The sequence below is a fragment of the Musca domestica genome, unplaced genomic scaffold (genome assembly GCF_030504385.1).
Source record: "Musca domestica strain aabys unplaced genomic scaffold, Musca_domestica.polishedcontigs.V.1.1 1, whole genome shotgun sequence".
NCBI lineage: Eukaryota > Metazoa > Arthropoda > Insecta > Diptera > Muscidae > Musca > Musca domestica.
The window spans coordinates 25,987,019-26,004,843 of NW_026712114.1; the positions used below are offsets into that span (position 1 = coordinate 25,987,019).

The 17,825-nt window shown below is 35.3% G+C and overlaps 1 long non-coding RNA gene across 1 annotated transcript in view; it reads left to right on the plus strand.

Moving 5' to 3' along the window:
• The first annotated feature begins 1,807 nt into the window (after positions 1 to 1,807).
• Positions 1,808 to 17,825, plus strand: part of LOC131801968 (uncharacterized) — a 184,533-nt gene continuing 168,515 nt past the window's right edge. The window contains exon 1 of the long non-coding RNA XR_009341985.1: positions 1,808 to 1,848. This is a non-coding gene — a long non-coding RNA (uncharacterized LOC131801968). The remainder of the gene's footprint in view (positions 1,849 to 17,825) is intronic.

Here is a 17,825-nt window from a genome sequence, read left to right on the forward strand (position 1 = left end):
GTGTTGCATAACATAGATCAAGTGAATAACACCCAAAAGGGTTCAGATGCCAGATGCCTGTTTTGTATTGTGTGTCAGTTCGAAGAGGGGAAAGAGGGGTGTTGCATAAGTTGGGTAAAAAAGGGAAAGTCAGTCTATGAGTAGAATATGAGGAGAAGAAGACGTATTGGTCTTCTATTAGAGAAGAAGACCTACTGGTCTTCTATGAGAAGATTTACTGGTCTTTTATGAGAAGAAGAAAACCTACTGGTCTCCTATGAGAAGACCTACTGGTCTTCTATGAGAAGACCTACTGGTCTCCAATGAGAAGATATACTGGTCTCCAATGAGAAGATATACTGGTCTCCTATGAGAAGACCTACTCGTCTTCTATGAGAAGACCTACTCGTCTTTTATGAGAAGGCCTACCCGTCTTCTACGAGAAGACCTACTCGTCTTCTATTAGAAGACCTACTCGTCCTCTATGAGAAGACGTACTGGTTCTCTATAAGAAGACCTAATGGTCTTCTATGAGGAGACCTACTGGTCTTCTATGAGAATACCTACTGGTCATCTGTGAGAAGTCCGACTGGAAGACCTACTGGTCTTCTATGGGAAGACCTTTTGATCTTCTATGAGAAGTCCGTTCGATGTTCTATGAGAAGATCTTTTGGTCTTCTATCTGAAGACTTTTTGGTCTTCTATGAGAAGAACTTCTATGAGAAGACCTATTGGTCTCATTTGGGAAGGCATCCTGGGCTTTCATGAGAAGATCTCCTTGTCTAAGTCTTCTATGTGAAAGCCTACTCTTTTTCCTTCAATGTTCATGCTCCCCTCGCTCACAAATCTTTTGTCATGTTTTGCATGGCAAAAGTCACACAGCCCATTTACGTTTTCAGGAGAAATATTTTCTAAAAACTTTAACTAAAAACTTTCATCTATTCATGTTATCACCAGCCAAAGAAAAGACAAAAGATAGCAAAGTGAGCAGGATCCTGGAACTGAACATTTTGTTGGCAACGTAGACAATGTGCTGTTCTAAAACATCTAATGTGTCTCCAGTTGGGGTATGGGGTAGTCCACATTAAAATCAAAAGAAAACTACGAAAATACAAAATTTCTGACACCTTTTTGGCTCTCGAAGTTCTAATCTTTTTTAACAGTTTTTGGTGTAAAATATTTTTTAACTAAATTTCCGTCTCCCATGCCATACCCCATATATAACTATTGTGGTGAAGATGTTAAATAACAAATGTGTCAAAACAATATGTTGTGCGGCCCACACAGACATTTTTGCCCTCATACGGGGTGTATTTATTCCTAAGCCCCTGACGACACATCACCACACCTGTAAGAATGTGTTTTCCTTAAAAATGCATGTCTACATTTGAAAACTAGGAAAATTGTGTGTGTTTGGCATGTAAAAGTTAGTTGGAGTGGAACACAATACATTTTAATTTGAAATGATTTTAAATTAAATTGTTAGGTGGTTTGATGTTCTCTAAAAAGTGCAAAGTTTAATTTCGGTTAATTGGAAATGTGGGGAATGCATGATTTCTATTTGTGTAACCATAGAAATTAAATGACGGGAGCATGAATGAAACTTCACTGCACATGTAAGTATGTTTAAGGTATGTTATCGGCTCATTCGTTCTAAAATCTGTAAATTTAATTTAACATTAGGATCTCTAAGCACTTTGTTATGTTAAGAATTATCACATTTATGTTGGATACTTCATATAATCACCAAGTTTTAATGTTATAACTAATATCATTATTTAATAAAAAAACACTAAATTGATTCCTACCAACTTCTGTTTCATTACAGATTTCTTCCATATATCTGAAGTGAGGTGATTAAATCCTAAGGTAAGTTATAAGTAATAACGTCTTGTAGAACCTACCATTTAAAGAAATTTGTATGTATTTGAACCTTTTCCAAGTTAGAACAAAAGTTTTAAATTAAACTGTGCAACAGATTTTTTTATATTTCAATTCAACAAGTTAAGAAGTGTCAGTCGGTTTTGCCGACAGATGGATACCCTCAGCCAATGTTCGATTATTTAAATATATTTTGACTTCAAATTGTTGACCCCTCTGACCGACGGAATGCGCCAATATTGTCCATTTCGTATCGGACTTAAATAAATGTGATATAGATACTTCGAAATAGCCAGGTTTGGGCTACATCGACTACTTCCTTCGCTTTATATGAGATATGTGATAATTTTTAGAAAATTTTCAAATGTGAGTGAGTTGCCATATGTAGTCGACTGAAATATTCCACTTTCATACTTTATAAAATTACAAGACAATCGAACATTTATATCCAATAGTATGCGAAATCATAAATTCCATAATCACCTCAGGTTTCAGGTTGAGAGAAATATTTAGAATAGGAAGTTGTAAAGACAAGTTATGAAAGATAAATGTATTGAAAATTGTGATCCTTTGATATATATCACCTTCACAACTGATCTTGTGTTAGAGAAAATGTTTGTATGTGTGAAATTTAAAGAGATTTGGGTGCTTATATCGCTACCTTTACACGGTTTATTTTTCAAAATTTTGAATCTACGTGGCGGAGGTACCAGAAATAGTTAACCGATATATTCCATCTTAACACCAGATCCTTGGTTTATAAAAATATTGAGATGTTTGAAATTTTAAGACAATCGGATTTTTGCATCACATTTTATTAGAGTTATTCAAAATTTTTACCCCATGTGGGTGTTCTTAAGAATTATTTTTAATAAATACATTTAGTGTCTTACAAACGCTCAAATGGTATAGACGTTGCGTCTTTTAATTATTGATCCCGGTTTACATTGGTCCTTTCGAGCCGGATCGGTAGAGGATAAATGTTGAAGAATTTGCCTTTACATCGAGGAAATTCTGTCAGGCTAAAATTGGTCTTCAAGAGTGGAAAATTACCGAGCTAAAGCTACAGCTGGAATTGTTGCCATACAGAAGAAATTTATAAGCGAAATAAAAGGATCCTAAGTCAGAAGGAGACTTCAGCACAGAGGACTGTGGTGGCGGTGCACACCGGGGGGCTTCATATTTGAAGTCTTCAGACAGAAGGGGTGAGGCATATCCCCAGGAGAACGAATCGGTGAAATGGCCGCCAATGATGAAAATAAAGGAAGAGGCTGCCACTCTTCTCGAAATTATGGCAATAATGAGTAAATTAAAGACAGAAGAAGCCATAGAAGGCGTATTTGACTTCCCCAAAGAAAAACTTATGGACGCGGCAAGAGACGTAATGTTGTATCCAGGCGTTCATATGCGGTTTTTACAGATGCTTCTAAAGAAGTCCAAACTAGCCGCTGCTATCAGAGCAAGTCAGCCGAATGCGATAGCGAGGCTGTATTCGGTAGAGGTTAAGGTCATCCTTAAAGTCACGCAGGCTCTTAATGTGGAGACCAAAGAGAAAGTCCTTGGCTTGTAGAAACAAGTAGCCTACATAACATCCGAATTGAATCAACAGCCAAACCATTCGATTGGTTTTCTTTTCTCATTTAAAGTGGGGGAGGTACTTAATGGGTGGACCGATATTATGCATTTTGCATTTTCTATGCAATCACTCAATACAAAATTTAATAACATTTAGTATTTATACCCTACAACACTATGTGTTGGGGGTATTTTTAGTTTGATTGGGCCAAAAATTATGTAACTACTCGAAATATTGGTTTTCCGCATAGAAAACAGAACATTTTCTTGATTTTGCTGCATGAATTAGGGCTGACCAGAAACCCACTAATTTGTACAGTCATCGAACAATATTTAGCGTCTAAAATAGAGTATACCTTTTATGTCACAAATACAAAAATGTCCAAAACCGCGAATATTTGTAATTCCGGCCAAATCACAAATACATTATATGTTCACTTCTGACCATTACATTGATGCTGTTAGCCAAGCAATCGGAAATATAGCAAAATTTTTACAATTGATATGTAAAAGAAATAGATCTTAGTTATTCCGCTTATAAGCCAAGAAGCGCTGGACTGATTTTTACAATTTTCATCAATTCGGAATGGTCTCCTGCCAGAAAAGTAAAATATCTGAGAAAATCCAGAAAAGTAAAGTATCTAAAAAAAGTTTATTTTTTAATTTTGTCATATTTTTGTTATCGCATGCAATTTTTTCAATTTGACTTCCAATTTTGAAAAGCAAATTTTCTGAAGTTTTTCTACACCTAGCAACACTATGTCGCTCTACAGGTCAAAATTGAAAACCAATCGACACGGAATTTTGCTTGGGAAGAGAGTAAAGGACACGGAGAAAGTCTAGCATTTTGGATGACCATTGGATTAAATTTAGTTGTAAAATGGACCACAACTTTCGTGTGAAATTGTTTTTGGTAAATGCCCCAGTCAAAAGCGAAGGTAACATGCTGCTGGGGCCTATGACATAATTCAAAACGAAAATCTTCCAAATGTGTACCTACTTGTGTGTTAAATATAATTTATATTTCCTGGACAACATAATATATCTGTCGCAAATGAATATGTTTCTATTGATTTAAACATCAATGTTTTATTAAATTGTTTGCAGTTGATGACGGTACCCATCAAAAGTTATTTCGCGCAATCGAGTTGTCTGTGCTGTACCTCAATCATATGTCTTTGGTCCCTGTGTTTTTCGATTTTCCTTTGTTCCAAATAAAATCACTTGTTACCTTAACGTCAACCACAACTGTTTGAATTTGGTAAGCGCTATTCAAATCTTCAAATTTGAATTCTAAATAAAGAACCAGAATTGTTCTTTCAAACAAAACTAATACGCTCGTTTTATTTCCTTCCTTTTCCTTATCCACATCTGCAAAACGAGAGTAAAATATTTCGAATTCCACGGAATAGTTTTCTGTCCAAAACAGCAGTATAACCAGATTTCTACTCCACAGAAATACCCATATTTGGTAAAAACATTTGGTCCATTCGAACCGGATTTAACTGCCGTGCCAAAATTGCCAATCATCCATACTATCCTCCTTATCCATTTTTTCCATCAAAATCAAGGTAAGTTTGTGCTTTAATCATCCAAAAGTGAAATTCAATAGTGCGATTCAATATCCAAGTGATTAACTCAAAGTGCGTTTTGCCGTCAGCAAATTGATATTTCCTTTTTTGTTTCTATCAACGCACAGTGTTCCGATTTTTTAACTCCAAAGTTTAAAGTTAAAATTACTTCCAAATCATCATAAAATATTTAAATTTTCCTTTAAATATTTTTAATCGAATTTAGTTGAAAAATATTTTTCCTTCCATTAATATAATTTCAATTATTTTCCCGTTTAAATTTCCATTAATTTAAATAATATTCAAATATTTATTTATTTCCAATTCGCGACAGTGTGTTTGTTCTTCATATTTCTATTTTCTATTTTGCCGCTAAACCATTTCTACTTGTTGTGTGTTTATGCATATTATCCATCTCCGTTTTATTCTATCACTGTAGTTGTTGTTGTTAGAGAGATTCCCACTACTGGATATTCTCGTCAGCACGCTAACTATTCATCCACACATAAGCACACATACTATTATCATTCCTTGTTGGCCGCTGTTGAGTTGTTCGTCCACTCAGCCACCACAGTGTCTATTCATTATTTTCACTCAACAGTGATTGAAATATTCTCTTCGTTGCGCTCTTTAATAAACGCACACCCTACAGTCGGTCTGTTTATATGGTCGCACTACAACCTGTTTGTGACACCTATATATTATTCTATATTAACATATATAGCCGTGAAGTGTTGGAATAATTTAGTCTTGCAGACTAGTAATTCATCATTTGGCCGCTAGAGGGCGCTATTTATATATAAAAATAGCCGAAAAATCTTACTTTTTATCAATTTTTTTCCGATTTTTTCTGGGTTTCCGCCATTATTACGGGTCCGTTTACACCAGAGTATTCTCCCACCACTTGTCGTCATCTGAAGTGTCCATAATCGCCACTAGGTGTCGCCCTGTAAATAAGGAAATATCTCCAAAATTCCCATTTTTTGCTGTTTTTTCTAGATTTTTCGTGAATTGTAATAATTTTTGAACATTTCTTCAATCCTGCTGGGCTTATTTGCTGTCTCAGATACGTAGTGCTCCATATCGCCGCTAGAGGTCGCTTTTAACTGCTGAAAAGACCTGGAAAAAACTGATTTTTTTGCTTCAAATTCCAAAATACTCTTGTTTTTGAATTTTTTTCTGTAAATTTCACACTTCGGTGAATTATTTTTCCTGTTCTGTTGTTACTTGTTAATTATAGCCGCTAGAGGTCGGTTTTCTATAGAAAACATCATCAAACCACTCGATTTTCCGAATTTCCGTTCATTTTCGTACTTTTTTTCCCAATATTCTCGAGAATTCCAACAATTTCGCGTGTTTCTAAACTGAGTTTCGCCTTAGAGAAAGTTCCTTTTCGTAAGTTCCTCTTCATAACTCCTTCCACCAATGCTCGTAAGACGCTTTCATTCGTAATCTGACCAGCTGGTTGCATTCAATGCTGGTATCGGCGATGGAACTATCCCGGCAACTTCCGCTCAGTTTAGTCAAGGTCCATATTTCCGAGTGCACGGGCTTGTGGATTAAATTTAGTTGTAAAATGGACCACAACTTTCGTGTGAAATTGTTTTTGGTAAATGCCCCAGGTCAAAAAGCTAAGGGTAACATCTGGCTGGGGCTCTATGACATAATTTCAAAAACGAAATCTTCCAAAATGTGTCTACTTGTTGTAAATTATATTTAATATTTCCTGGACAACATAATATATATCTGTCGACAAATTAATAATTTCTATTGATGTAACATCAATGTTATTTAATAATGATTAAAAATATTTTTTTATTACACCATATAAGATAAATATATAACGTAAAACATAAATCATTTTTTTTAGAAAAGAAATTTCAACATAACGCCACATATATTCCTTTTCAAGGGATACCCAATGAAGAGGGTGTGCTGGACTGAAAAAAGTACCACCAATTTTTTATTTGTATTGTTTTTCTTTTTGAAAGACCTTGAATATTTTATTAAATAAGATTCCTATTTCATTGTTACATCTTGCAGCTATAATAAGTATGAAATATGTAACTTTCCCTTTCTCAAATACTTTTGATTTATTCCTTTGTTTTGTTAGGGTGTTTTGGCATTCTGGCCATTGAAATTTATACGAAAACTTTGCTACATTTACCCTCGCCAGGTATTCACCATATTTTTGTTTGTAATATTTATGGAACTCATGTCAACAAATTAAGAGAAATTACATATTTATAAAGTTGACCTTTTCTTGTTAATTAAAAAAAACCACAAATGATTTATTAAAGTAAAATATCATACATAAGGCTAACATTTAAGACAAATACATTTCAACAAAATGTAAACTAAATATTTATTACTCAGGTTAGGTTCAACATTCTAGCAAAGAAGCAAATTATCTGTTTTTTTTTGTTTCCTCCCATTCGAAAACTTTAATAATAACACCTGGATTTTATTTATGAAATTATTAACTTTCCAAGCTATTATTTTATGAAATTACAACTCCCATCCTCCCTTTCCGCTATTAACCACAATGGTAAACCTTATTGTCCGGTTGGTTGGACTTTATGATACACTGTTTTTAATAACCCCCAAAACAGCTGTTTCCAAAAACGCATACTACGCCGAATTGCCTTAAATTATTCCGCACTGTTCCGATGGTAACAACTTTCTTTTGGAAAAAAAGGTAAATTGTGTGGAATTTCTGTGGTCTGTTTCTTTTAGTGCTTAATTATTTGAGGGTTTCCTAAATGAAGTAGTCCACGAAGATACTTTCCTTGTTGTCCTTTTTCTCCTCATAGTTTCCTGCAATGAACTTTATTGGTGTGAGGTTATTTACCGCCTAAGGTTGGAGCACTTTAAGGGTTGCTGTTGCAGCTATGGGGTTGTTATGACATTATAAATACTGCCGGAACTTTAGTGGACTTTGGACTTTGTTAGTGTTTTTTTTTTTTTCTCGAAAAATTGTTTATAAATTAAGTTGTAGCGACGACGGGTAGCTATGGTTGGTTCGATGGGTTTTAACAATAATATAATAAATATATGAAAATAAAATACTAAAATAGAGTACCTAGAGGATCTCTAGTAGAAGATCAACAGGATCAAGGCAAACATGGCTTCTCAGAAAACAAAATGAGAAGATCTATTAGTATCCTCATAAAAGAACCGCCGGTCTTCTCAGGGAAAAGCTATTAATTTTCTGTTCTTCTCAGAAAAAAGCTATGGGTCTTCCCAGAGAGGATTTGTAGGTCTTCTCATAGAAGAGCTATAGGTCTTCTCATAGAAGAGCTATAGGTCTTCTCATAGAAGAGCTATAGGTCTTCTCATAGAAGAGCTATAGGTCTTCTCATAGAAGAGCTATAGGTATTCTCGTAGAAGAGATATATGTCTTCGCGTAGAAGATATGTTAGCCTTTTCATGGAAGAGGTATTGGTCTTCTCATAGAAGAGCTGTAGGTGTTCTTATAGAAGCCCAAGAGGTCTTCTCGTAGAATAGCTATAGGTCTCCTTATAGAATACCAAGAGGTCTTCTTATAGAAGACCAAGAGGTCTTCTTACAGAAGACCAAGGGGTCTTCTTATAGAAGACCAATACGTCTTCTCATAGAACACCAATACGTCTTCTCAAAGAAGACCAAGGGGTCTTCTCATAGAAGACCAAGGGTCTTCTCATATAAGACCAAGGGTTTTCTCAAAGAAGAGCAACTGGTCTTCTTGGGGAGAGCTATTGGTCTTCTCAGAGAAGAGCTATTGGTCTTCTCAGAAAAGAGCTATTGGTCTGCTCATAGAAGAGCCATTGGTCTTCTCAGAGAAGAGCTATTGGTCTTCTCAGAGAAGAGCTAGTTGTCTTCTCAGAGAAGAGCTTGTAGTCTTCTCAGAGAAGAGCTTGTAGTCTTCTCAGAGAAGAGCTATTGGTCCTCTCAGAGAAGAGCTAGTGGTCTTCTCAGAGAAGAACTTGTGGTCTTCTCAGAGAAGAGCTATTGGTCCTCTCAGAGAAGAGCTGTTGGTCCTCTCAGAGAAGAGCTATTGGTCCTCTCAGAGAAGAGCTATTGGTCTTCTTATAGAAGACCAACAGGTCTTCTCATAGAAGACCAACAGGTCTTCTCATAGAAGACCAACAGGTCTTCTCATAGAAGACCAACAGGTCTTCTCATAGAAGACCAACAGGTCTTCTCATAGAAGACCAACAGGTCTTCTCATAGAAGACCAACAGGTCTTCTCATAGAAGGCCAACAGGTCTTCTCATAGAAGACAAACAGGTCTTCTCATAGAAGACCAAGAGATTTTCTCTAGAAGACCAACTGGCCTGGCATTCTTCCAAAACAGAACAGGGTTTTCGCATTGTGTAGGTCATTTACCAAGTCTTCCATTACCATTCCTATTAACTTTTATGGGTGACCATTAAAGAGTTTGTGCCATGGCCCCATAATTGGTCTCTCGTGAATAGCTTACTTTCTTTGCACTGTTGCCGGCATTGGATGATAGAAGGTAATTTATAAATGAATTTTATATGCCAACTCATAAATTTCTATGAAATACAACTATTTTTATGAAATAAATACTCGGAAATTATCGCTGTGCATTTTTCTGAAGCGAAGAGGGAAAACACAGAAAAACCCAACAACTTTGTTCTGAATACTATGTTTATGGAGAGTTAGAAATTGAAAACAAAACTTTCGTTCAGGTGAATTATTGCAACTTGAATAATGCTCTTTGTGAATGGTCAGACTAATAAAGCAATTAATGTTCAAAATAGATAATAATGGAGGGGAGAATTCAAAGTGGAATCATTTAAAACTTTTGCAATATTTTTTAATGCTTTCAATGGATAATCATTGTTGGAAGGAGTATCCGATGTTGTTTAAACGTGGAAGAGCGTAATATTTTATTTATCAAACTTTAATCGAGTTCGAAGACTCCAACTTCCTCTGACCTCTAGATAGATTGGTAGGAACACAGAATATATACGAATTAATGAATAAATAACACACCGAATATTCAGGACAGTTGTGGATATCGTATCTTATTAATAAATTTCTTCTTTGCCAAATTTCGAGCTAATTCAACAAAAAAGACATGTAGCCTGAACCCTACGTACGTCTCGTAAATATAGACAGAGTGAGATGAAAAAACTGGAACCAACATCAGACTGCTGTCATTTCTAAGCCACTCGTTCGACTGCTTTTAAAATTATTCCATTGACAGCTCATTATATTGTTTACAAGCGTACAAAAGCATTTTGGTGAGAATTTTCCAGAAAAAGAATTATTCGTGATGGAATTCAAACGCGATAGTGCGATTTCTTTGTATTCGGCTGGAAAACCACAAGTTGCTATCGTTAGAGCACTCCAGCATTTAAATGTGAATAAATCTTTTGTGTCTCGTACCACTGCTCGTTACCGTTTTACTGGTGGCGTAACCGACGTCAAGGAAGTGGACGGTAGAAAATAGCACCATCAGCAGAAATGGTTCGAAAAATAATGAAGCGACTTGATCGAAACCCGCGTCGCAGTGACCGAAAAATGGCTCGTGAGCTAAACATATCGCAATATTCCATTCGGCAAATATTTAAAAATGAACTCGGGGTAAAGCCATTGAAATTCCAAAAAGTGCAAGAAGTTACACCGCAACAGAAAGAAAATAGACTCAAAAGAGATAAAGAGCCGCTTCGCTTGGCCGAAAGCGATGAACTGCTGAATTTTGTTTTCTCCGATGAGAAAACATTCCTTGTCCAGCATTACTTGTTGAACAAACAAAATGATCGTGTTTACTCGCCAAAGAGGTCAGCTGAAAATGTGCACCTTCGGTTGGCCACCAGAACTCAAGGTGAGCCGCAATAACAGCCAATGGTCGCTCTCCGCACGCTCGTATTAATCAACTGTGGCATCGGAATAAAAGCCGAATATTATAGCGAAAATATTCTGGAGGGTGTATTAAAGCCTTGGGCACGCATACATTTTGGCCGCAGACCTTGGACCATCCAACAGAACTCAGCACCATCGCTCTCAGCACGCACCATCCAAGAATGTTTACAAAATTAGGTTCGTTGCTTCATTTCCAACGCACAAGGCCACCAAAATCTCCGGATACCAATCCGTTGGACTATTGTGTCTGAAGTATTTTGGAAAGCAAGGTTGGCAATAAAAATAATATAGTGTCGATCATTTCAAGCAAGCGCTTCCCCGGGAATGGGCCAAAATACCGCAGAGCAACATTCAGGTAGCCTGTGACTTCATGTGGTTTCATTGGCCGTATGAAGGCCATAATTCGTGCCAAAGGTGACCAATTCGAAAAAATCTAAACTTATTCTAAAATTTGATTGTATTTCCGACATTTTTTGCTTTCATTCAATTAAATTTAAGAAAATTAAAAAATTATGGCCTTGACTTTATTGCAGTTTTTTATCTCACCCTGTACACGAATTAAGGAATAAATAACACACCGAGTATTCAGAGCAGTTGCGGACAGCATATTTTATTAATAAATTTCTTTTTTGCCAAAATTCGAGCTAATTCAACAAAGGGAAGACATGTAGCCTGAACCCTATGCACGTCTCGTTCTCTCATGCTACACAAACAAACATAATATGTATGTATTAAAAATGTATCGATATACTTTTGCATTAATTATAACAAATAAACTTTTTGTTTTTTTGTTTTCTGAAATATCAAATAAATGCTAAACAAAACAACGTTCATGTCAATTGAACTCTGAACTTTGTAACAACATTTGAATGTCGACAAATTGCTGCGAGACATTTATAATTATTTGTATTATTTAATTGTTTTTGTGTGAAACTAAATTAAGCTCAATGAGGCTTAAAATTAAAAGGCATTCAATTAAAGTATTTAAGTGGAAAATAATTGACAACTTTACATATTGTGTTGTTGTTCTCGTGGATTTTTTTCACTGTGGCCAGATTCATTAAGAGCTTATTACTGACATTTTTGCTTTTAACTTTTTTTTCGATTGAATTGTCCATGAATGGATTTCTGGAAATAAATGCGTAAGAAATAGGTTGTGAGAGGACATGCTTAATTCCCAACTAGGTTTTATGAATAGGTAATATGGCGAAAACAAATAAGAAATACATTTTCGAATGGAAAGTTATTTTTTTATGGAATAATTATTGATATAATTAAATAATATTAATCCTTTATAATATCATAATTTTTGTAATACTCCTAACACTATATTTTATATTATCATAATTCCAGGGATAATATCAATTTCTCACACTTAATTACATATATGCAATACTACGTGTATTTAAATGTAAAACCTATAATCCTTATGTAATTATGATAACACAATTTTTTCGTTACAAATACGGCTCTTTTAATCGCTGAAAATAATTGTGTGTAACAACAAGATATTATTGTTGTTGTTTATATATTAATAGCTGATTCTTTGAATATGCGAATATTGTTCGCATTTTAATCACGTCGGGGTTTCGAAAACCTGTAAGGAATGGTCAAAAGTCGGGCTGTGCCGACTATATGGTACCCTACACCATTATGCATATTTACTAGAGCTCCCGTAACAAAAGAATTTATTTCAAGTAGATCATACCACCTATTAAACATTTGGCTTTAGAGCAGTTATAGTTTGCTAAAGAGTGCATGATATTACATGAAGAAGGATGATATTAAAAAATTATGTGTCGGAGCCGAGTTGTACAAAATGGAAACGTACGTCCCGAAATTCACTCCATTTGGGCTGATATTATTTGCACAATGAACTTTAAATCGGATTAAGGATATATATGTGAGGGACATAAACACCAAATCGGATGAAACATATATATGGGAGCTATAGCTATATTTGAACCGATTTCTCCGAATTCGATGTACTTGCTTCTAGACTGAATTTGGTTGGATGTACCAAAATTCAGGACTTTTGGACTGATATTGGTTATTTGGTGTACAATTAACCTGAAATCGGTTGAAGATATACCTGGGAGCTATATCCAAATCTGAACCGATCTTGATAAAATTTGGTAGAGGTATTTCTGGGCCGTATCTGACAATTTGCTGACTTAAACACCAAATCGGATGAAACATATACTTAAACTCCAAATCGGATGAACCATATATATGAGAGCTATAGCTATAACTGAACCAATTTTTTACGAATTCGATGTACTTACTTCTACACTGAATTCGATCGGATATACCAAAATTCAGAACTTTTGGACTCATATTGGCCATTTGGTGCACAATTAACCTGAAATCGATTGAAGATATATATGGGAGCTATATCCACATCTGAACGAATTTCTCAGAATTCAATGTACTTGCTTCTAGACTGAATTCGGTCGGAAATAAAAAAAGAATCAGGACTTTTGGACTGATATTGTCCATTTGGTGCACAATTAACCCGAAATCGGTTGAAGATATATATTGGACCTATATCCAAATCTGAACCGATCTCGATAACATCTGACTGAGGTATTTTCGAGCAGCATCTGATGTTCCGTACCAAATATTATTCTTCATTCTATATGTGGGAGCTATAACAATATCTGAACCGATTTCTCCAAATTTTGTTAACTGGCTGCTAGACTGAATTCGGTGGGATGCTATATCCAAATCTGAACCGATCTAGACAAAATTTGATACACTTATTTCAGAGCTGTATTTGATTTCTGGTACCAAAGGTGATTGCTGTGGAATGCATATTACGCTTGTCAGGGACTTTAAACCCCACATCGAAAAAAAACATATATATGGGAACTATAGCTATATCTGATCCGATTATCACCAATTTCAATAAGGTTCGTCCTTGGGCCAAACAAATATTGTTTGCAAACTTTCATCTCAATCGGATAATAAATGCTACCTGCATTTTGTTCACAAGAATACATGGACGGACGGAAGAACAGACAGACGGAAGAACAGACAGACGGGCTGACATGCATAAATCGACTCAATGGAGTAGGTTCCGAAGGAATATTGTCCATTTCGTATCGGATCTAAGTAAATATGATGTCAATATTGCGACGTGCCAGGTTTGGACTATATTGGAAAATTCCTTCACTTTATATGAGATATGTAATTGTTCGAAAATGTTGAAATGTTGCCTTTCATTCTATGGTTTAATTTGGTTCATTAAATGAGATCAACATGTCTCTAAGAATCTATGAGTTTGATTATATTATTAACTTATTTCTATAAGTAACAAATACATTCTCTAAATGACCTTAACTTTCCCCAAAAAACATTGCATTCATGAAAATAGTTTCATTCCCTGTAACTACATATACCCATTTTATGGGAGAACATAAAAAACCAACCTTTTTTCTTTTTCCCCTCTAGCTTGCCACACTCTCACTGCCTTGCTGTGTAATTTGCAACACGTTTCATTTCCGAAATTAATTTCATTCTTCCGGTTTGAGAACAAAGCGTATTTTCATTTGTTGGTATGACAAACACGTCTTCTTGGCCCAACATGATGATGACACTACCCAGATTTGCCATAAACTGGTGATACAAAACATTTGTTTACTAGAATTGATCAACTCGTCGCTAGCTGGCTTCCTGCCTGCCAGTGACCAACTACGACGGGACAAAGTTGGTCGACAGGATTTTTATGGTCGATTGTTACGATAAAACTACGACAGCACTTGTAGTCGGAGGTGGTGGTCACTACCATGCCGTTAATAGTTGGTAGTTGACCATAAAATGGCCTCGTTCTTATACCACAAATCGTGTCGCAACACTGATTAGGACAATCGGATCAGATAGTCCTGTAAAACAAAACAAAACAAAACCAAGCAGCAGGAAAATAGCAGGAATTAAGCATTTTCGAAAAAGGCAAAACATTTTAAATATTCACGACACGTACCAAATGCATTTGTGTACGTAAATCGTAACACGATTTACAGCTGCAATAAACGTCCGGTAGATAAAAAGAGTTGATGGAAACAATAGAAAAAAGATTACCGCCAGCATACGTTTGAAGTTACTAATCATGGGGTTGCTGGAAGTTGGGAATTTTGTCACTGTGTGTCGTTTTTGAATTTTTGTTTTTTCCTAAATTCTTAATTGCGGGGTTCTTATGAAGGTAGATTTTAATATATTATGTATTTATAAAACTCTTTGAAGGCATGTATCACGTGATACGGTCAAAATTTGACTCATCAAAATAACGGCCTTAGATCATAAGCATCTTTGGAAGAAATCGGTTGCAGAACGTTTGAAGTTACCTATCTGATAGGCTGGTGCGCATGATAACTCTCAAAAGGAGCAACCGAGAATGGTATGTAGTAAAATGTTTACTAAGTTTAAATCTGGTAAGTGGAAATCTGGTCAACATGTTGAACAATAAGAACTCTGTTAAAGGCTGAAATCAATATCAACATTTTCATAAACTTTGTACATCCTATTATATACAACCGCCAAAATCTTGGTCAGAAGGTCCTTGATAAAAATCTTGGATAGAAGACCGGTATTTTCACGTCTAGTTGCGTAAAAGGTCCTTTTTATACCCTACAACACTATGTGTTGGGGGTATTATAAGTTTGATTGGGCCATAAATTATGTAACCCCTCGAAATATTCGTTTCCCACATAGGAAAGTATATATGGATCTTCCTATCTCGTCGAGCTGAGTCGATCTAGCTATTTATTCACGAAATTTAGCATGGGGATGGAGTTGTGGTCAGATTAGCCTATTGCTTTTGGTGATGATCGCAAAATCTTTAGGGATTTAAATAGACCAAAAACTGATGAAATTTACCGAGGGGATATTAGTAATACTATTGCACAATGGACCCACATCCCATTTTTCTGTCCAAAACTTTTTCAATGTCTCCATATATAAACCCTAGAAACCATATATTGAGGTCACTCAATATAAACTTTCAGAGATCTATCCTCTGACTTAATAAAAAAATTAGTAACATTTGGTACGCAGATCCAAAACAATCTACATCTCTCCATTCTAGACACCAACAGTGATAAAAAATTAGAACCATTTCGAACAAATACACTACGCATTTGCAAAATCTCAACACCAGATACCAACAGAGACCTCAGTATCAAATTTCGGGATTCCAGCTACATTCACCCAATATCCAATGTAGTACCAACTAGTACTTTTCGTACAAATATAATAAACGTTTGCGAAACCACCTTCATATCTTAATCACAGACACCAACAGTGACATCTATATCAAATTTTTGGATTTCTGCTCTATGCCTTCACCCAAAACTAAATTTAGTACTATATATTATTTTCCTCGAACTATAGTACACATTTCCAAAACCACCTCCATATGTAAGCCACAGACTTGTGTAACCTTAATATAAAATTTCGGGATTCCAGATCTATCGGTTCGCACAAATCCAAACTGAATAAATTTAGTGCACATAAAAACGAATTTCTAAAACTTACTACATACCCCAAATCGTACACTCCAAATTTTTAAAGCTACCTCCATACCTCAATCATAAATCCTATTGAAGATTATTTCCATATTTCAGAATACCAGCTCTATTGGTTCACCAATATTAATACGTGCCAAATTAAGTACATTTTAGTACAAATCTCCAAAAGTACCTACATCAAACAATCCAATAGAAATTTTATTTCAAAATTTCAGGATTCCAACTCTATTGGTTTTTCCAAAACTTAAATTGTACCAAAATTAGTACACATAAGTAAGAATTTTCAGAGCTTCCTACAACGTCAATCTTATAAAGCAATATTAACCTCATTTCCAATTTAAATCGTTGCAAATTCAGTACCATTTAGTAAACTTAAGTACACATTTCCATAACTATATCTATGTCCCAATCCGACACTCCGAAAGTAATTTTATTTTCAAATTTCAGCATTTCAGCTCTATCAGTTCACCCAGAACCAAATTGTACCGAATGTAGTACCATTATGTACATACAAGTGCAAAATTCCATAACTACCTACATCATACAATCCAATAGAAATCGTGTTTCCCGATTTCAGGATTTCAGCCCTTTGGGGTCCCCCAAATCGAAATTGTACAAAATGTAGTACATTAAATACATATGAGTACAAATTCCAAATGCAATAGCAGTCTTATTTGCAAAACAACATACATATCCTAATCCTACACACCGACAGTAACCTTATTTCCAAATTTCAAGATATCAAATCCAAAATGCACCAAATTTAGTACCATTCAGTACACATAAGTACTACAATGCGATAACAAACTTATTTCCAAACTTCAGGATTCCATCTCTATCGGTTCTCCAACCACTTAAATTGTACCAAATTTAGTACCATTTAGTACATATAAGTACGAGTTTCCAAAATTTCGACATACCCCAATCCTATAATGCAATAGTAATGTTATTTCCAAATTTCAGCTCTATCGATTCACTCAAATCGAAATTGTACCAAATTGAGTACCATTTAGTAGTTTTCGTGCACATTAACACACATTTCGTAAACTACCTCCATATCCCAATCCTACACTCTGTCAGCAATGTTAATATCTTATTCCAGGATTGCAGTTCAAAATTTTAACAAATTTAGTACAATTTGGTACAAATTTCGAAAACTTCCTTCATATCCCACAAATATGGGAATTCTTATTTCCAAGTTTCAGACTATCTCCATATCCCAATCGTATACTACTCCGCCAGTAATGTTTATTCAAGGATCGCATATGTTCCTCAAAATTCGAATTGTACGAAATTTAGTACCGTTTAGAACGAATTTCGAAATTTACCTCCATATCCCAATCCCAGCTCCATTCGTTCCTCCGAATTAGTTTAGTACTTTTCGTATACAATAGTACACACTCCCAAAACTAAATCCTTA